The 21,915-nt window shown below is 41.5% G+C and overlaps 1 protein-coding gene and 1 long non-coding RNA gene across 7 annotated transcripts in view; one reads left to right on the top strand and one right to left on the bottom strand.

Annotated features, from left to right (window-relative positions):
* The window catches only part of LOC122559633 (muscarinic acetylcholine receptor M2-like), an 81,416-nt gene that overhangs the window by 5,955 nt on the left and 53,546 nt on the right, over window positions 1-21,915 (top strand). Inside the window, exons 1-2 of one of the 6 annotated variants that reach the window (XM_043709437.1) lie at window positions 1,929-2,471; window positions 19,826-20,024. The exons of 2 other annotated variants lie outside the window; for them this stretch is intronic. The gene's annotated coding sequence lies outside the window, so the exon portion shown is untranslated. Of the gene's footprint in view, window positions 1-1,928; window positions 2,546-19,825; window positions 20,025-21,915 lie in introns of those variants that run through there. 3 more of the 6 variants (XM_043709433.1, XM_043709438.1, XM_043709432.1) reach the window with 3 other exon arrangements.
* LOC122559634 lies at window positions 2,938-21,601 on the bottom strand. Its single transcript, XR_006314485.1, has 3 exons — window positions 21,510-21,601; window positions 20,296-20,376; window positions 2,938-3,163 (listed from the first exon to the last, which is right to left on the bottom strand). It is a non-coding gene; the product is annotated as an uncharacterized LOC122559634 (long non-coding RNA).

Genomic DNA, 21,915 nt, shown 5'->3' with positions numbered 1-21,915 from the left:
GAGAGTAGGGTTTGCGAGTGAGAGTGGGGGGTGGAGAGACAGGTCGTTCGAAACCCGTGGCGCCAATACCTGAGGACAGTTCTAAAAGCAACAAATGCTGGGGATCACAGCGGGTCAGGCAACAAACTAACGTTTCGAGTCTTGATGACTCATCATCAGGGCTGAAGTGTGGAGGGAACAGCATCAATACAATAGTGTGGACAGGGGTGTATGGGACCAGTGGGTGGAGAGTGCTCATGGAGAAAAGATGTTGATCGTTCTGATTAAGTGATCGGAATGTAAGAATGTGATTAGGGACCAATACCGTACATCCCAACTCCCTACATCTACCCCCCCCCCCCCCCCCCCCCAAAACTATAGCATAAATGCTGTCATCTCCATACTTCACTTCTCTGATGATGTGTCATCTCGACTGGCAATATTAGCTTGTTGTCTCCACGGATTCTGTCTGACCCGCTGTAATCTCCGGCACTTGCTGTTTTTATACAGATTCCAGCATCTGCAGTAAATTGCTCCTATATTTTTTAGTTTTGTTTTCTAATCAATCTGTTCACTGATGCTGTTGAAAGCCTCAGGAGCAGGTGGGACTTGAACCTGGCTCAGAGTAGTAACGCTACCATTGTCCACAAAAGCCCTTAAATATGTTTTTGTAACGAACTCTCAATTTATTGCAGATAGTCTAGTTAACCTAGAATGACGCATCTGAAGTGTGTAGAACTTGACCCCTGGTCTTCTGGACCAGAGACAGTGGCACTACCACTGTGCCAAAACATTCCCTTGACTTGTCATTTCTGCAATAGTTTGGCTTGTGCTGTTTCTAACAGGATTTTTTTTTTAAATATTGGAAATTAAGTCCCCAGTTTGCGAAGGGAACGTGGGTTGACTAAGCAGGGCAGGTTAGTGACGCTCTTTGCAAACCTCCAGAGTAACACAACCTCTGCCGGAATGTCTGAGAACTTCAGGAATCTTGGGGAAGCGACCGTGGTTATAATCACTTTCCTGTGGAAACAGCGTTTGAGGACAGTCTCAGAGCGACAGACATAGAGACTAGTGATGAGCTGAAACTCGACGGGACCAGGGCTGGCAGAAGCGGCCAAGCTCTTAATTTATAGTCAGCGGTTCAGGATTTTATTCGCTGCCTGGTGCAAACAACATTAACGATCGTTTGAACTGAAGCCAACATTGTCATAAATCAAAGTTACAGGACTCTTTTGGGGAAACGCTCCAAGGAGGTAGTTTGTAATGAACTCCGAGCTGTTTGAAATGTAGAAAGGTCCAATCTATAAGATAGTTCTAACTTGTTCCCAATTTATTTCCATAATGCGTGCCCAGTGGAGATGTGGGCGGTGTGTACTGTGGTGTATCGATTCCAGCCACCAGGGACATTTCTCTTTCGAGCAATGCATGTAGACATCTCCAAAGAGTTGTCAGCAATTTCTCATGTGTCATCTAAAGTAAGCACAGTAATCACGATTTTGATAATGACCTGAACTTAAGTCAGTGAACAGTAACAATATTGAGGTGAAAAGCAACCTATTTCAAAGCTTAGGAAAATTGAACCCTTCGTTAAAAACCTCCAGATTATCAGGATTCCACCCAACAGCCGCTTTATGGAGTGAGCTGTTGAATTTGGGATGATGATCTAGCTACAACTGGAAAATCAGCTATTGTGAGTCCAGCTCTGGGAATGCCAGATTCATGCTGGGTGAAGGGACTTGAGAAACTCGGCTGGCCAAATGCCTCGTGTTATCCCTGACCGCTTTTGGTCTTAATACAGGAGTCTTTTTGATAGCAAGTTTGAAAAAGTAATTGGAAAAAGCAGTTAGACAAAGGTCTGCAGTAATGTGACAATTGCTGATAAGACGTCGGTCCAGGAGTTGTTGCAATGTTGCACCAAATCAGATGCAACTGTTTATTTTATTGGCGGTCTGGAACGCGCGTCACACCAACAACTGCTTGGCCATATAAAGAGGTTGGAATGCTTTTCCGTATAGCTGTTAACAGACTTGAATCGGTACCGTTCCGTAAAAGAGAAGCTTTTCCCCAAGCCAGTGCCTGGGTTATTAATGGATATCACAAAACCCTGTCTTCCTTGCAATGCCATGCCTAGAAAGCTTCCAGTAGTTGTGTCATGTTAGCGGTCTGGGGTTTGCAGGAATCGCTTTTTGCTGCAGTGCTCCACCTCGGCGGAGCAGCTCCGTTGTGTTCTGCCAGCGGTGGAGAGAGAAGGTCCAAGCTCCATCCGTGCCTACCCTCTGCACGGAGACACTCCAGTTGTCGGGACATCTTTCTGTTTAGACTATCACTGCTCCCAGAGCGCCTGGAGCTATGTAACAACCAGCTCACATCCGCTGCCAACTTCCAGCTTTTTTTTTGACGTTTCCAAGCTGTCAAGCGCATCGACTAGAGAGACGGCTGGATGGTATGAAAAGAAAGAACGCTTGCACTTTCAATTGACTCTGGGCTAACCGGTAGGTGTCATGTCAAAGGCCGCTTGAGCATTCTGTCTGCAGTTTGAAGATTACTCGGGGTGACTGGATTGCAGGTAAAATAAATCACACCTTGCTAAATCCAACTGGCAAATAAATGACACCAAGCGACACGTGTTGGTAGGTTTTAGTTAAGAATATAAGCGTTCCATATCTTTCTGAAGGATGAATTAGAAAGCTCACAGGCTCCTTTTGTCTGTGTGTATGACTCACTCTGTGTGGGTCTGACACGTTCTCTCAGTCTTTCTGTCTACACGGTGAGATTAGAGAACGCTGTGCAGCCGGCAAGATTAAAACGTGCTTTATTAAGGTTTTAGATTAAAGTCCAAATGACATGTCTTTGCTAATGGGAATACATGACAGTGTCAGCAGCATCAATACTAACATTGGTAAGAACGCACAGTAACTCTTGTGTGAGGTTGAATTAAATCAGTTTAATTGGGTTATTGTTTAGATACTATAATAGGCAGTATTTTCCAGGGTTGTCGCCTATCCAATCAAATCGATCGGTTGGTAATCTCGAACTAATGGTAATAGAGTTAGAAAGGCACTTCGACCCATCTGGCCAAGCCCATGTGTATTCGCAAACTGACATGACTTCTGTCAATAATCTCCGCTTGTCGTCCACCTCAGTTTCCGAAATGTGAATATTAATGAGGACTCGCAGATAGGAGCTAGGATTTAACAAAAAAGCTTTACTGAGGGTTTCCATTTGAACATTAGCATCGTGCAGTGTCAAAGATTATTTGAGTGGGCAGAAGCGACGCGTTAGTTACTTTATGGATCTCTCTCGCCGAATTGCCAACTCTTGGTTAGAATACTCGTGCCTTTGAACGGATTGGCACCAGAATCTCGTGCGAAAAAAGGAAACGCCAGAACAAGCGGCAAGTTTTGAAACGCTCGCCCCCAGCGGCTTCTGTTGAGTCAAAATAAATTCTCCACATCTCCCTCCGTCCTATTGCTACTGCCTGATACTCGGCGATTGAGCATCTCTGTGCTGCGGACGAAAGCTGCAGCATCTAATTGACTTGGAATCATTCCGTCTGCTGCCGTTAAGCAACAGAACTGCTCCCCTACACAAAAAAAATCACTTGCACCGTAGTGGTAACGCTCTTGTTCTGGTGTGACTGTGTTTTTGCATCGAGACATGTGCAAATATTGGAGTGCAGAGCGATTGGCCATTGTCGAAATCCACAAAATGGTTGTTTCAATGGGTCCAGGTACAAACTGCTGACCGCGGTGCAAAGTACTGAATAGCTCCGTATCCTTAAACAAATAACCCGCTGTGGACCGGTAGGGCGGAAGTTGAAGTGTTGGAACAGGATGGCCGTTGTGATTTTTCACCTTGTATCAACTGCCTCTATTTCTGCTTTTCAGGAAATGGGTTGCAATCACAGCACTGGTTTGACACAGAAACGTGTACGGTCGGTTTCTAGAGTGCCCCCAAGCCCCCAGCGGTTGTAATCAGGACAGGGTGGGGAATGGTGCCCTGTGGCGGGGTGGGGGGAGGGGGGGGGGGCGGATGGGAAGCGTCCAGGGATTTCGGACAAACGGCAGAGCGCTGGGATAATGTGCGGAATTATCGGGGCTTCCTGTTTCCATTCGAATGCATTCTACATGGCGGCGGTGCATCCATAATGATGACTGCTGTTGCAGAGTGACGTCGATTTGCCCCCAGGGTAGGTTTCCCCCTTTCCTGATAGAATCGGTAATAACTCCCTGGGGGAGAAGCGAGCTGTGGTACACTCTGTTATAAACAGCGAGGTTAGTCCCGGCTTGCTCCGCACTCTCGGAGGCTGCTCTGCAATGTGGAGCTTTCCCTCTCAAGATGCTGTAACACCAGGAGCAGGCACATTGCTGTTCACAGGTCCGACAGGATTGAGAGATGATGTGGAGGTGCCGGTGTTGGACTGGGATGGATAAACATTTTTTTAAAATCACACAACACCAGGTTAAAAGAAGTGACTTAAAAGAAGTTCTGGGGTTTACATGTTAATTAACGGAAACTTGCAACCCATTCTAAAGGATAAGATTTAACAGCAATCTAAGTCTGTTCAATACTGTATTTCTTTTAATCGCATGACACTGTAATCTTTTGCCAAAGATTCAGTAATTTATAAACCTGCCCCACTAATTACCTGATGAAGGATTAGCGCTCTGAAAGCTAGTGCTTCCAAATAAACCTGTTGAACTATAACCTGATGTTGTGTGATTTTCAACTTTAGGATTGAAGAAAGAGTGAATAAGAGGGTTCGGGAGTCACTTCAAATAGCTCTGCAAACCGTTCCCTACATGTTGTGTAGCATGTTGCAGATTCAGTTAATATTTCTTAAGCATGATCTAGCTCATAAATATCGTCAGCAAAAGATATTTAAAATATCTTTGAAACAGAAAGAGTCGGAGAGAATGTGGGTTTAGGTGGCTTATGTAGAGAGAGACACAAAGTTAACGTTTCGAGTCAGTATAACTTCTCTTTAAAGATGAATTTTATGGAATAAGAAATTGCTGGGCCGGCGATATTGTCGGAGGTGAGCATGGCGTTACTCCCCCCCTCACCCCTCCCATGATTATGTGGATATTTCCGTTTCTTCAAATGTTGGATAGTTCCCATGAAACGCATGGTGGACGCTTGCTCAGGACAGTTGTCCAATCACACGTGCAGATCGGAAAGGCCGATTCCTAACATCAGGGAGCGTGTGGTTACAAACCTCTCTCTCTCGGGGGCTAGATTAGAGTGGAGCTGGAAAAGCACAGCAGGTCAGGCAGCATCCGAGGAGCAGGAAAATCGACGTTTCGGGCAAAAGCCCTTTGCCTGGCAGCATTGGTCCTGATTCATACCAGAATAATTGACACCTCAAACAAAAGCCTCTAATAACCGCAAACTGTGTTCTTTTCATGACGTTTGCTTGGCATTCAGAAGGCAAGCTCAGGCTGCTGAAATGCTTGGTTTAGTGATGTCCCATCGACTGTTGCCCTTCCCCACACCAGTGCCTGGGACAACTCTTATTCATTTTGGCAAACATCTATTCTAAACAAAACCCTCCTGCTTATTTGGAAACTCGTCGTTTGGTCCAAAAGAGACTTGTAATCTGTGCTTAACCTCATGGGTCTACCCAGCCCTTTATTTCCACTCCTTACCTTAACTACTTCGCTTTTATCCACATCGCCCCCCCACCCACCGGAATGAGGAGTTCACCTTTTGTTACTGACCCTGGAAATAACAGCTGGCTCGCATTACAAGTAGGAGAGAAAGGATCCGGCATTTTTGTGTCACTGACTGATTGAATGATCCTATCATTTTGGATCGTAGTGTGCTGTGTGCGCACGGCGTTTCAACCTGATTTACAAGATGTTTATCTTGACCTAGCGAGAGAAGAGGGGCCCTCGCTCTCCTTAAACCCCATCACATGAATGACCAGACACAGCCTATGTTCGTGTTTAGCCGGTACTAATCGAAAGGATAAAGGTGAATACATCATAATCCTCATGGTCTCTCTCATCAGGGAAAGTTGAAAGTCACACAACACCAGGTTATAGTCCAACAGGTTTATTTGGAAGCACACTAGCTTTCCTGTTCCTTCATCAGGTGGATGTGGAGCACGAAAGCTAGTGCTTCCAAATAAACCTGTTGGACTATAACCTGGTGTTGTGTGATTTTCAACTTTGACAACCACGGTCCAATACCATCTCCTCCACATCTTCATTAGAGAAAGGCGATTATGAATCTATTGGTTTAACCAGAGGGTCACCAATCCTGTGGCAAGGGCAGAAGTTCAGAAGGAACTTCCTGCTAACTTCAGCTGGTGCGGAATTTGGACGCACGCTGTCCCTGTCACTCTTACAAACCGGCCGTCCAGCCAACTGAGCTAACCGACCGGAAACCTCCTCAGTTCAAATCAGCTGCCCTGAAAACCAGGAAGGTTGCTTATAGGAACAATAAAAATTGGAAGAGAAGGGTTTGGAGACAGGAGCGAGCAAACTATGCAGAATGAGATGGGATCTGTAACGGATGGAGACTGCCAGAGGTGCTGAGGGGTTTAAAGGATATGTTCAGAGTAAGGCTAGCAATGAGGTGTAAGTGCAGGGAGCGGTAAGGGACTGTGTGCAACCTAGTGCACAACCTAGTGACTAATGTTTGAAAGATGAGTGGGATTTAGCGGTGTGTGTGTCGGGCAGAGGTGTTAGGAGTAAGGGAAGAGATTTGAAGAATGTGGTTGACAGAGTATGGGGAGGGGTGGGGGGAAGCGGTGGTCGGGCGAATTGAAGATAACCATAGACCACAACCCAATCTCTGTTCCTTCCTCACCTATATGTTCTTTCTCTACTCATCCCTCTTGCCCATCAGACTTTGCACCTATTAAAAACCTGGCCCAACTCTGAGTTGTCCCCAGTTCTAATGAAAGATAGGGGTTTATCTGAATTATCTTTCCACTGCTGCTGTTTGACTTGCTGAATATTCTCAACATTTTCTGCTCTTCTTTCTGACTCCCAGTTTTGACAGGATTTTGTTTTGGTGGGAGTGTGGGAGGGGCTGGGCTATTTAATAGTGAGGGGCTTGTGCAAATGGATTCAGTATGAAGCTCATGCGAACAGTGCTAATCCCGAGCGGTCTGCCGAATTGGATTATGTAGACGACCGGTTAAGCATGAACGAGAATGAGAAGCATGAATTAGGAGGACGGAGTGGGTGGACAAAGCAGGAGGGGTAAAGAGTGCAGGATATGTAGAAGTGAAACGTGGAGCGGCTTTGGGGTCTGAAAGGCAACAAGTCGTGCAAATACCACTAGGCGCAGTGTAGGTTATCTTTGCAGTTTTACTGAGAGTGAAAGCCACGTCATTCATTGGCTCTCCCATTGGGAAGAGGTACAAACGATAAAAGGAACTCTGCGCACATCAAACAGAACGCGTTTTGTCCAATGTCCTTTTCTATGACACTCGACTAGCATGCAACCAAAAATTATCATAGCAAAAAATGCGACAATGAATTTTCCATCATTTGAATTCCAGGATAAAAAAAAGCATGCCCTTCATTTATTATCAACTGATATGGAGATACTTTGAAGAAGAAGAAGAAGCTACAAGGGGCTAACTGTGGTATTTGGTACTCATCCTGAAAGCTTATGTTGCCATATTTTTATGTGCCAAATATCCATTTGGAACCTGCTGAATTTGCTACAACTCCATACGAAAGACCTTGAATTCGGAGAGAAATCACTTGAGACCATTTTGAGAATGAAAGTATAAAATGCTTTGATCTCATACTATGTGGAGCATAAATCAAAGGCAACGATATCAAATATACAGCTGTTCTTCAAATAGTATCCAGAGTATTTTGAAATATATTACTGTGACTTTAGACTTTGCAACATGGTATATAACAGGTTTGCCTCATGCTGTGATAATACATTACAACAATAACATTTTGACAGGGCATCTGCAGCAGAGAGGGATACCACAGAACAAAATAATCTAGTGAGGAAAAAGGGTTCTGTTTAATATTTTCAGATTCTTTTTTTAAAAAAAGGAACATAATAATTGCTACAGAGCGAACCTTTATCCAGAATTTTATAATGATGGGCCAGATAGCTATAGCTAAATAAATAAAACAATCTGACATTTAGTGACGAATATTGGAGTTCTTTAACAGTGCAGCACACAGGCAATAGGAGGCGTCCTGTAGTTTTTTATGAGCAGCAGCTCAAGTTGGACCGGAACTCTGCGAAGGTGATTAAACAGAGGGACAAGATTTATCCAATGATGCAACTTCCTTGGACTTTCATAAACCATCTTTATCTGTTTTACCTTGCTTGCTGATGCAGGACCACTGGCAGTTTATGGCTGACTGTAAGGTCACAAGCTGACTCAGTGCTGTGGGTTTCAGGGAAGGGGCTGCTTACGTCGAGTCTTTATTCCCCTGCTGTACAGTATGTTTGTTAGTAGCTGTCTGAGGGGCAGAGATTTACCACCGAGCTTAAGAAGCTCCAAAGGGGTTAGATTGCGGTATAGATCCTCTCTTCCTTTGGAGTTCACTGAATTTAAATTGTGCTTACAATTATCACTTTCCTTTTATCTTTTGTGTTCTATCTCTCCCGACTTTTGATCAGGAGATTCTATTCAGTCATTATAAATAAACTCGCCTTTTAACACTAAAATACAAATCAACTGTTTTTTGGAATAAATAGTCTCTAGCACATTCTAGGATGTCACTTTAACATGAACTAGCCAAGAGCTCAGTTTTTACATTCTTTTAATTGAATTTAGAATGTTATTTTGCCTGGTGAGTCACACTAATCTGATATAAACGATTCCTTTGAATTATTATCAGATTAATTCAAGCACATATTATGTCTGTTTGTAACATGCGCTTGTGTTTTCCGACTAGTGGTGCAGGACTGCGTGCAATACAAACACTGTGGGGTGCCGGCAACTTAGATATGTGGTAATTCATAGGGAATGAAAGGACATTCCTATCAAAGCGCATCTCACATCACAAAAGATATGCTGGGTAAAAGGATCCCCTCAATGTCTTATTTGACAGTATATGGAAAACATTGTCAACCGTATGTTCAACTGTATGGATAAACCGTCAGACATTTTCAACAAACTGCCTGAGCACAGATGCTTGTCTGTTTTGCTATTACACACAAAAAATGCCAGAATTTGATTGTTAGTGAGCTGGTATGGATTATGTCACTGACGAGCTACCAATTTGCAGTTTCCCAGAATCGCTGTTTTTGAGCTAAGGTATAAGCGAAGCAAGCGCACTCTATTCTTGGTACAATCAAAATTGTAATACTCGAATTCTGCATTAGAATCAGAAGATTCTGGAAACACAATCTGTGTGTGATCCATCAGAATACGTGAAGGAAACACACAGATTATTATTTTGGGCACAGCAATTTATCTCGGCAAATTGAATGAGAATTAACTGTTCTTTCTCCCCTTTATAGATAACTAGCATTTTTCACTCTAAATCCGTACTGCCAATGTCTCCATCATTGCGGTACAAGTTGACTGGCCTATTGGAATGTGATTTCTTTATCGAGAAACTACTAAGACTTGTTTTGTAGTTATCTAAATGTCTTTGTAATTGTTTTTAGGTATGTTCAATCACCTCTTATATGTATAATTACGTCTGAATACGTGACTTTGCATGAGAGAAAAAAATGGTGCAGCATTAATATGACTGGGCTCGTAATCCAGAACACCAAGCTAATGTTCTGTGGCCATTGGCATGAATCCCACCAAGGCAGGTGGTGACATTAGAACTGAAGGGAAAAACAGGGATCCAGCCTAATGGCCACCGCTGTGGATTGACGCAAAAACATAACATCTGGTTCACCAATGGAAATCTGCCATCTTTACCTTTGCCTGACCTCAATGTGACTCCAAACCCAGAACAATGTTGTTGACTCTTGATTAGGGATGGACATTTAATGCTAGCGACACCCACATTCCATGAACAATTAATATGTCATAAACTTCCATGGTGTTAGTATATAGCAGTTCAATGCATTCTGCTAGTATATCGATGAAGATTACTGTATGAAATTGACGCACCCATGTGCAAATTTAATGTTTGGAATGACTTGCTTGAACTTTCCTTGCGGGTATTTAGCAAGTTAACATCTTGAATCTAGAATGCGACCGCACTTGCTTTAATCACGGGATATTTGCGTTAAAATGATAAACAGAACAATATAATAGAAGAACAGGGAATGTGTATCCTCAAAGATGGAAATAAGACAAAGAAGGACGGATTCCAGAAATCTGAAACAAAAACAGAAATTGCTGGAGAAATTCAGCAGGTCTGGTAGCATCTGTGGCGAGACCCAAGGGTGACCGGGTTCGAAATGTTTCTCTGCCCACTGACACTGCCATGCCTGCTGAGTTTTTCTCAGTATTTCTGTTTCCTCAAACATGGATTGGCCATCGACAACATCACTAATATCAATGCAGATTAATGTGGAGACCTTCCTCATTTCACAGCACAATTTGAAGGCTATTGAGTCGGGTTTTTGTTGACGAGCTGTCCTTGACATTTGAATGTGCATCAAAGTAAATTTTGATGTACCCTGTGCTAACCACCTGATGAAGAAGCAGCGCTCCGAAAGCTAGTACTTCCAATTAAACCTGCTGGGCTATAACCGGGTGTTGTATGGTTTTTAACTTTGTACACCCCAGTCCAACACCAGCATCTCCAAATCATGTGTTAACCCTGTTAGAGTCAGTGGGTGGCGGTTCAATGTGACATTGTTTGGAAATAGAACGTGATTCTACATAAGTGCACCAAGTTAGGGATGATTTATCTTTTTTGTTAAATTGTCAAAGGCTTGACAATTTTTGATCTCTGACTGAAAACGTAAAGTGGCGAGCACATAAACTGAGCAGTGTCAGCTTTGTGGAAAGAATATTGATGATCACTGCTCGCCTTCACTTTTTCTGCAAGCTTTCTTCTCAAAACATCTGATATCTAGCATTTATTTTCTCTCGCTTTCTTATCATTTAAGAACGCAGGAATTTAATTTGAAAAGTTCTCCAGTTTGCGTGCCACACTATGTGGGCAGCTGTCACATCTGGTTAGCGTTAAATTGGCTTTCCTCTGTTGGACCTCAATTCTCTCCAACTTAATCATGCATTTTGTTTCAGTGCTAATCATAGCATGGAAATGTAATCACTTCCAAACTGTGAGGGATGACTTACATGGTCATGATTTACGCTCTAATAGTATTATGCAGCCGCCTCCTTGGAATCCCATTCCCTGGGAAATGAACACAAATGGATGTTGCTGTCTGTTGTTCGCAAGCGCTTGGGTTCCGGGTTTAAGGCTTTCTATGGTTCCGGACCACTATCTGGAACATTGAGGGAGAGATAGGTATTAGACAGCGCTTGGTTCCGTGTCCCTAAAGCAGCTTCTTTCTCGATACATATTGTCCTGACGACTGAAAAACACAGTAATCGGGTGGCGGTTGCAACGATGAAGTTTTGAGCACCTTCGCCCTTGCCAGGATAAATCTCTTTTTTTTTGCGCAATGAAATAGATTACTGTGCACCCCTGAAATTGAATTTGTCTGCGAGATAATTTCATACTGAAATCGTAAGAAAAGTCGATTTGCTCGGTTTTCGAAAACACGCCAGCTACTTCGTATAAGAACCAGGGAATTCAATGCATTGAAGGCCATTTCTAATGTATGAATTTAAAGCGTAGAAGTTTCAGTTTTTCTCAGTGCATTTACAAAGTCTTCCTTTTCTGATCGGTATCATCCCACGTTTCCATGTTTCCCCATTGGTACCAGTTTTAAAATGTGCAAACACTAACAGGTCAGGAAAACTAAACATGCGTTTTTCCAATTTGGAAAATCTTTTCCCCATAAGCAGAAGCGGAAGTAACAATACACTCCACAAAAGAAATTGGTGTCTATACCCCTTTAACTTCACCTTCTCCTTACCCTGGTCCTCCCTGTTCTACATCGGCTCGGAATCTCCCAACATCTCAAGTTTAACGTTCACCCCGGTATTCAAATTGTTTCATGACCTTGTTCCTTTCTATTTATGTATCCTTCTCCAACGTTTTAACCTCGCTTTGAACACTGCACTTAATTTCTCTTGAAGTGTGAGTATTTGCTACTCTAATCAAAATATCTTTTTTTCGTAAATCTGGGGAGGAATTTTTACGTCTCTATAATTAGGATACTCAGCTAATACCATTAAGGAAATGTTATTTTGTGAACCCCTCGGACCCTAGGGTTTTTTTGTTTTGAAATCAAAGTATGTCCAGCTGATAATATTTATTCTTATCAAAGGTGTGCTACAAGAATAGTAGATCCAATAAATAAGGATTTTTTTTGTTCTTGCTCTTCATTTACTTGTACTATGTATTTGCAAGCCATTCATAAAATAATCACATGAATCATAATTATGTCATATTTGTTGTTATTCCAATAAGAATCATAGAATCCCTACAGTGTAGAAACAGGCCACTCAGCCCACAATGATCCTCCAAAGAGTCTCTCACCCAGACTCACCCCATTCCTGTAACCCTTCTCTTCCCATGGCTAAACCACCTAGCCTGCACATCCCTGGAAACTATGAGACATTTCACACGGTCAGTCCAACTAACTTGCAGACACGGGGAGAATGCTCCACACAGGCAGTTGCCCAAGGCTGGAATCAATCCCAGGTCCCTGGCACTGAGGCAGCAGTGTTAACCATCGTACCACTGTGCCACCCAGCAGTGATTGCTATCAGGTAGTTATAATTACAGTGGATAGTTTGTATAAATCAAACATTACTTAAGACATAAACAGTAGTTGCTGGAAAAGCTCAGCAAGTCTGCCAGCATCTGTGAAGAGAAATCAAAGTTAACATTTTGGATTCAATGATCCTTCCTTAAAACCTTGTTGAGGATAGTTGTATTTTTAAAGAATTATATACTTCTATGTTAAAACCCAAATGTATGTGAGTTGGCTGGTGACCAGTTTGTGATATAGAGTGATATCAATAGCATGGGTTCAGTTCCTGTACCAGCTGAGGTTACCACGAAGGACTCTCCTTCTCAACCTCTCTCCTCACCTGAGATATAGTGAATTTCAGGTTAAATCACCACCAGTCACCTCTCTCTAATGAGAGAGCAGCCATGTGGTCTGGTAGGGCTTTGATGACTTTACTTTTTATGTAAGATCAAATAAGAAAGAAAAAGCTTATGAATATGGAAAAAGCAAACACGGGATGAAGAGAAGCAAAATACTTTAATAATTGTTCTTTACTTTTAATTACTTGAATTGTTTTCTTTTGTTAAACAAGGGGAGAGTAAAGCTGGTCCTGCCATTTGAGTAGCTGAAAGTTTAAATGTGTGGCCAAGGAGCCGAGCATTGTCCCACCTTGATTGCAATGTACGAGTCAGTTATGCTACATGGATATCTCAGTTGAAATATTGCTGAGGCTTACTTCAGTCAAGTCACTCCCCTAGCAAAATAATGGGCAGTGTTATGGTTTTCATGCAGTAAGCTATTATGTTTTATATTATTGTATGAAATAAACTTTGCATATGGCGAGTTCATACAATATGTTGTATATTTGAAATGACATGGTTGCTCAGTAGCTCACACTGTTGCCTCGGACAGTGCTAGGGACCCAGGTTCAATTCCAGCCTCAGGCGAAAGCCTGTGTGGAGTTTGCATATTCTCCCCTTGTCTGCGTGGGTTTCCTCCCACAGTTCAAAAATGTTCAGAGTAGGTAAAGTGGCCATGCTAAATTGCCCATAATGTTCACGGATGTGGAGGTTAGGTGCATTAGTCAGGTGAAATGTAGAGTAATAAGGTAGGGGGATGGCTCTAGGTGGGTTACTCTTTGGAGGGTCAATGTGGAACTTGTGGGCTGAATGGCCTGCTTCCATGCTGTCGGGATTCTGCGTTAAACCTGGAATAACCAAGCTCCCTGTATGCAATTAAGCAGCAAATATTAAGAACAATGTCAATACAGGAACAAACTCAGAAAATTTGGAAATTGACAACAGGTGCTTCATCACCTGTAAAAAGGAAAGCTAAGTAAGTGTTTTGTATGTAACACTTAAAGTGTTGGTGAGCTGCTACCTTTAACTCTTGCAGACTATGTGACAATTCTGCTAGGAAGTAAGTTGTAAGGATTTAAGTCAGTATAATACGTCATTTGGACAAGAACTTGCAGCAGATGACATTCCCATACTTTGTTGCGCTTCTGTTCGCCGAGCTGGGAATTTGTGTTGCAGATGACACTGAGGATGTCACCTAGAAAGGGGACGAAACGTCTGCAACACAAATTCCCAGCTCGGCGAACAGAACCACAACAACGAGCACCTGAGCTACAAATCTTCTCACAAACTTTGAATTCCCATACTTTTATTATTCTTATATGGAATGTGAGTGTTGCCTGTCGAGAGTGTGGTGCTGGAAAAGCACAGAAGGATAGGCAGCATCCGAGGTGCAGGAAAATCGACGTTTCAGGCTCCTCGGATGCTGGCAGACCTGCTGTGCTTTTCTAGTACCACACTCTGATCTCCAGCATCTGCAGTCCTCACTTTCCACATGTGGGTGTTGTTTGTCCAGACTTGCATTTGTAGCCCATTCTTAGTTGTCCTTGAACAGATTGGCTCTGTAGACTGTTTCAGAGAGCAACTAAGAATCAGCCACATTACTATGAGCCTATAGTCACCTGTAAGTCCAGGTCACTTTGTAAAGCACATTGGCGAAAGCAATGACAATTTTTATTGCAATTGTCATGTGTTTCTAACTCCAGATTTCTATGAGATGTCATCATCTGCTGTAGTGGGAATTGAACCCATTACATTAGATGGCAATGCTAGATGATTAGTCTTGTGAGATTTTCATTACACTGCTGCCATTTTTCAAAACAGTAGAGATTGCTGCTTTGGAGATGCTGCAAAATAAACATCTTGGTAAGTTGCTGCAGTGTGTCTATAGATGGTATAATTAACATGCATGGTGTGTCTTTGATGGAGGAAATCTTATGTGGTGGGTATGATGCAATCAAGCTGGCTGTTTTGTCTTGGTTGGTAACAAGCTTTGTAAGTGTTGTCAGAGCCAAACTCATCTAGACAAGTGACAAGTATTCAATTATATTCCTGATTTGCACCTTGTATATTGTACAGACTTTGGGATGAGATAACTTTGAGAGGATTCAATGGTGGTAATTTCGTTGAATGATTGGATTCTCTTTTGTTGGACACTTTATTGCCTGGTATTTGTGTGCTGAAATTGAATTTTGATATTTATCAGCTCAAACCTGAATATTGCTCAGGCAATGTTGCTTGCTATATTTAGACATAGGCTACTTCATTATCTGAGGAGCAGCAAATACAGCTTTTTCTTATGATGAAGGGAGGTAATTGATTGAGCAGCTTAAGATGGTTGGACGAAGGACACTGTCCTGGGAAACTTATGCAGTGATGTCCTGCACTGAAGTGATTGGTTTCCAAAAACTGCACCCACTGTCCTTTTTGTTAGATATGACTCCAACCATTGGAGTAAATTCCAGTTTTGTTGAGACACCTTAGTGTCACATCTAAAACTGCCTTGAAGGCAAAGACAGTCACCTTACCTCAACCTTCAATTCAGCTCTTATGACCATATTTGAATCAAGGCGATAATCAATCCTGAAGCTGAGTGATTCTGGGTAAACTGAAACTGAGCACTGATGAAAATATTTTGAGGTACTGTTGAGCATAGTCAATTACATCTTTCATCTCTTTGTTGATTAAAAGTGAACTGCTTGACTTATAATTATATTGGACTGGTCTTGATATTTATTGACAATATATACCTGAACACTTGGCAATTTTGTGAGGCAGATATCAATGTTGTATCTGCTGTGGAACAGGTTGGCTAGATTCAGGCCTAGCTTGTGAGCACAAATCTTTAGCACCGCTACAACCCAAATCTTTTACTGCTTCCAGTACCTTCAGCTATTTTTTGATATCACACGAAATGAATAGAATTAGCTGAGAACTGGTTTCGACGATGCTGACAACCTCAGAAGGAGACTGAGATAGATAATCCACTCAACACTGGCTGAAGGTGGTTACAAAGAATTCACTCTTGTCTTTTGTCCTCATTGCTATCATTGAGTATAGCAATTTCATAGAGTCTCCTTCTCCCCATCGTTGTTTAGTTGTCCACCATGAGTCATAACTAGTGGTAATCTGCTGGAATCCATATTGGGATCTCCGCTGTTTGTGATATACATAAATGACTTGGATAAAAACGTAGATGGATTAGTTTGCAGATTGTACAAATGTTGGTGGAGTTGTGGATAATGTAGAAGGTTGTCAAAGGATACAGCAGGATACAGAACAGTTGGAGATATGGATAGAGAAATGGCAAATGGAGTTTTATCCATGTAAGTGTAAGATGCTGCACTTTGGGAGATCAAATGTTTGGGAAAAGTATATTGTGAATGGCAGGACCCTGAACAGTGTTGATGTACAGACAGCTCCTTGAAACTGGCCATGCAAGTAGATAGGTGGTAAAGAAGGTGTATGGCATGCTTGGCTTTATTGTTTGGGGAATTGAGTACAAGAGTTAGGACGTCATGTTGCAGCTTTATAGTGTTAGGCTACATTTAGAGTATTGTGTTCAATTCTGGTCGCCACATTATAAGAAGGATATGGAGGCTTTGGAGATGGTGCAGAAGAGGTTTACCAGGATGCTATGTGGATTAAAGGGTATTAGTTATAAGTGAGGTTAGAAAAACTCTAGTTGTTTTCTCCAGCTGAGGAGAGGCTGAGGAGAGATTTGATAGAAGTCTATAAAATGATGAGATACATAAATGGGGTTGGCGGTCAGAATCTTGTTCCCAGAGGTGAAATGTCTAAAACTAGGGGCCATGCATTTACGGTGTGAGGGGTAACGTTCAAAGGAGATGTGAGGGGCAAGGTTTTTACCCAGAGAGTGATAGGAGTGTGGAATGTACTGCCAGGGATCTTGGTGGAGGCTGATACCATAGGGGCATTTAAGTGACTTTTAGCTAACACATGAATATGCAAGGAATGAAGGGATATGGACCAAGAGCACACAAAAGGGATTAGTTTAATTTGGTGTCAGGTTCGGTACAACATCATGGGCAGAGCCTATGCTCTACCATTCTATGTTCTGTAGAATATAGTCATAAGACTGTGCAACTTTAAAATAATCTGTTAGTTGTGGCTCATTTATCTCTGTGTATAGTATGCTGCTGCCATAATTTTAGCATAAATGCTGAATGATGTTGTGGCTTGCCAGGTTTGTGCCTCATTTGTAGTAAAGAGTCATAGAGTCATAAAGCAAGGAAACAAACTCTTTGGTCCAACTCAACCATGCCAACCAGATATTCCAATCCAACCCAGTGCCATTTGCCAGCACTTGGCCCATAACTCTCTAAACCCTTCCTATTCTTAATACATCCAGATGCCTTTTAAATGTTGTAATTGTATCAGCTTCACCACTTCTTCTGACAGTGCATTCCATACATGCATCACCCTCTGCGTGAAAAAGTTACCCCTCAGGCCCTTTTTAAGTCTTTCTCCTCTGTCCTTAAACCTGGTTTTGGACTCCCCTACCCTGGAAAAAATATCTTGCTGATTTACGCTATCTGTGCCCATCATGATTTTATAAACCTCCATAAGGTCACCCCTCAGCCTCCCCTCTACAGGGAAAAAGTCTACAGCCTCTTCAGCTTCTTTCTATAACTCAAACTGTCCAGTCCCGGCAACATGCTGATAAATCTTTTCTGCAACACCTTGTGCAACCATACCCTTTATTTTCTACCACCTGTCCATGTTTTTCTACCAAAACATATCACCTTGCACTTCTCCAAATTAAACTTTATCTGCTGATTATCCACCCACTCCTTGGACAAACTTCAAATTTGTCCCTTGAAATTAAAGATCTAGATCATTATTGTAAAGCAGAAAATGCTGACCCCAGGATTCTCCACTACAAACCTCATCCAATTTGAAACTTGTCCATTAACCATTATAGTTTCCCAACACTGAATCAATTTTGTGACCCCTTTGATACTATCAACTGATTTTAAATTCCACAAGCTGCTGAGAAGTGATTTATACCCCTATTTCCTGAATGTTCGACTGCAACACCAGCACAATGTCACATAATCATCTGGGTCTTAAATAGTCATAGAGATGTACTGCGTGGAAACAAACCCTTCGGTCCAATTTGACCATGCCAACCAGATATCCTAAATTAATCTAGTCCGATTTGCCAGCATTTTGTCCATATCACTCTAAACCCTTCCTATATGAATATCCAATCTTTTAAATGTTGTGATTGTACCAGCCTCCACCATCTCCTCTGGCAGCTTATTCCATGCACACACCATTGTCTGTGTGAAAAAGGTGCCCCTTAGTTCCCTTTTAAATCTTTCGTCTCTCACCTTAAACTTATGCCCTCTAGCTTCGGACTCCCCTCCCCTGGTGAAAAAACCCTGGTTTCTCACCCTATACATGCCCTCATGATTTTCTAACTTGTATAAAGTCACCTGTCAGCTCCAGGGAAAATAGCCCCAGCCTCTCCCTATAGGTCTAACTTTCCAACCGTGGCAACATCCTTGCAATACTTTCCTGAACCTTTCAAGTTTCACAACATTTTTCCCATGGTAGGGAGACCAGAATTGAATACAGTATTCCAAACATGGTGTCCCAGTTCCTATATTCATTGCACTGACCAATAATGGCAAGTGTACGAAACGCCTTCTTCACTATCCTGTCAACCTGTGACTCCACTTCTATGGAATTATGAACATGCACTCCAAGGTCTCTTGGTTTGGTAACACTCCCAGTACCTCATCATTAAGTATTAGTGCTGCCCTTATTTTTCTTACCAAAATGCAGCACTTCACATTTATCTACATTAAACTCTATTGGCCAGTCCTATGCTCATTTGCTCATCTGATCAAGGTCCTGTTGAACTTGGAGGTAACCTTCTTCGCTGTCCACTACACCATCAATTTTGATGACATCAGCAAACTTTTTCTCCTATATTCACATTCAAATCATTTATATAAATGACAAAAAGCAGTGGATCCTGCACCAATCCTTGTGGCACGCTGCTGGTCACAGGCCTCAAGTTTGAAAAGCAGCCCTCCACCAGCACCCTCTGTCTCCTACCTTCAAGGCTTTGGCTTGCTCTCCCTGGATTCCATGAGATCTAACCTTGCTAACCAGTCTACCATGCAGAACCATGTCGAACGCCTTACCGAAGTCCATATAGACAATGTGCACCACTATGCCTTCATAAATCTTCTTCATCATTTCTTTAAAAACCTCCTTTGTGAGGTGAAGTGAAAGCAAAGCACTCAGGCACAGAACCTGCAATCAGAGAGATCAAAAGACCACATGGTGCAAGAGAAGTGTCAACAGGCTGAACAACAGGTCTCTGCAGGTGATCAAGAGTGTCAGACAGTGTGAATAAAGTGTCAATAGCTGAATAACAAACAAAGGGATGATCTATCATCCAATCAATTGAGGCAGAGATAATTATAAAAAACAAATAAGATGATGCTGGCGACAAACCAAATGATTAGAATTACATGATAGATATAAGAGTTGCACAGGTATAACGGTCTAACCAAAGTAATAAGTAATCCAAAACCATACAAACTAAAGTAGAGCGATCATAACAAGTTATCAAGGTGACAATAAAGAACATTTTACAAATATAGAAATAGCATGCTAAAAACTAATATATAGTTTAGTTTGTTCTGTCATATTTTAAATTCAGTGTATTTTTCTTCTTGATTTTCTGCCTGAAAGTATACTTGATTCTGATTGACTGCTTATCCTTTTAGGTGTTGTCATTGATGCTGGGTGCTTGGAGAGTTCCTTGACATGGCCCTGGATTTAAGCGGACAATGGGAAAGGGAAAACTTGTAGCAAAGGGATCACAAGATCTTTGTGAGAAGCTTCTTAGAGATGATCAGCAAGCATTGTTTGGTCACTGACCGCACGGTCCATGCCACTGAAACAGATGCACTGGATTGAAACACAGTAACGTTTATATTCTACCCTCCAATATAAATTTTAAGTTGCTGACTGCTAGTGGTTATCCAAGGCAACAACATGTTTAGTTCATTTCCAGCAAACTCAAGTATGAACAACAGCTTATGCTCTCAGATGTTAAGTGTTTTGGCGGTCACCCAGAAACTAAACATTTTAGATTGTTGGTAGCTGCAAGCATACATTATATTCATGAATATATAAAATTAGAGGTACAATAGCAATTTATTGACAGTCCATGCAGTTATTCCAGCAAACCTACCAGCTGAGAACTAACATTCAAGATGCTCCCTTTCTCCTTACGTTTTCATGCTCGAAATTCTCCTCACCATTCCCAAGTGCTCTGTAAACACAGTGGAGGACATCAAGAGAAAATATGAAATTAATACAGCTTATGCCCACCACTGTACAAATTGTATTCCTGATACAATTGTAGGAATTTGTTTTGAAGTCCAAAATCAATAAATAATTCATTATGTCACATATTTCAAGGAACTTTAAATACTCAAAAGAGTATGTTATATTACAAAAGAGAATGTTAGATTTAAATACAGGAGGCCTTTGCTACATTCTGCCAGCTCTATAACTGAAGTTAATTCATAAGCCATTTTCCCATACCAGTTGTGTGCCCTTATCAAATATTTGGACATTTTTCAAAATAACATACCTACTCAATAATTACTTGTTTAAAATATTTCATGTACTAATACAACTGGTCGCCAATTACTTTGGTTGTAAGGCTATATTCCAAATAGATTATTTGTGGATCTGCCAATCTAAATTATAATGCTCATATATTCACAATACAAAAGTAAACTTTATTTTGACGCCCCTTGAATCTGAGAAATAACAGCCCTGTGAAAATATCTCCCATTATTTCAACCTTAATCTCCCGACTCATTTCAAATGTGATCAATCTTTCACTGGTTAACCATCTCAAGTCTTCACTGAAAAATCTCAACCCTTTGGTCTGGTGGAAGAAGGCAAACATTGGTGGAGCCTTTCTTCAAAATTATAATCTCTAACCTTGATCTCATACTCTAAGCAAAGCTGCCTTCTTAAAACGCCCTTATTCTTTCTATAATGAAGTCCCCACAGCTGCACTTAAAATTTCAATTAATGTCTTGAAGAAATTCCATATTTTGTATTCCATCTTTTTGTAAGTAAACTCGAATTTCCCATATGATTCAAGAGCTTTCAAGCTACATGCCAACATGTAAAACTTTATGTTCTACAGCTAAATCTCTGTTGTTCTAATGTTAAGCATCTTGCATCATTCACTTTCATTCACTTTCTTTTCATTCACTTTCTTTTTTCCATCAACATCCTTTTCTGCATTCCAGAGGACATATTTTTTTTCATATTGATAGACGAGTGTCCTTCATTCACCACCAACTGGCAATCTCGTTCAAAAAACGCTATAGGATGGTTAAAGGGTGAAAATGAAAATTTGAGTCTTCTTAAAACATGACTTACTTGCTAACCAATAGGAGAAGCATTCCACCAGCCAGTAGATATCCTTTAGCTTGTGAAGCACAAAAGAGAGAAAAGGGCAAATCTTTTTCTGGAATGCTGAAAAACATTTATTCCATGAATGTACACAAGTGGTGGTGGACAGCAGTACTGATACAGGGCAAAAAAACCTCATCTGATTGAGGAGCAGGGACAGACATGATAATCAGAGCTGGTAATCATCCAGACAACAATAGAATGGGGTGTGCATAGAAAAATACTCAGATTTCTGACATCATTTGGAATTTCTTAAGTGACTGCATAACATTTTACAGTTATTGGTACTCTCTCAAAAAGTGTCAAAATTCTTTGAAATTATTGTTAAATTTTGACTCCATTACAACAATTCCAATGATCCTACTGTTATCCA

The sequence above is a fragment of the Chiloscyllium plagiosum genome, chromosome 19, assembly GCF_004010195.1.
Source record: "Chiloscyllium plagiosum isolate BGI_BamShark_2017 chromosome 19, ASM401019v2, whole genome shotgun sequence".
NCBI classification, from domain to species: Eukaryota; Metazoa; Chordata; class Chondrichthyes; order Orectolobiformes; family Hemiscylliidae; genus Chiloscyllium; species Chiloscyllium plagiosum.
Note: the sequence above shows the minus strand (reverse complement) of the source record. Positions and strands in the feature narration are given on the sequence as shown.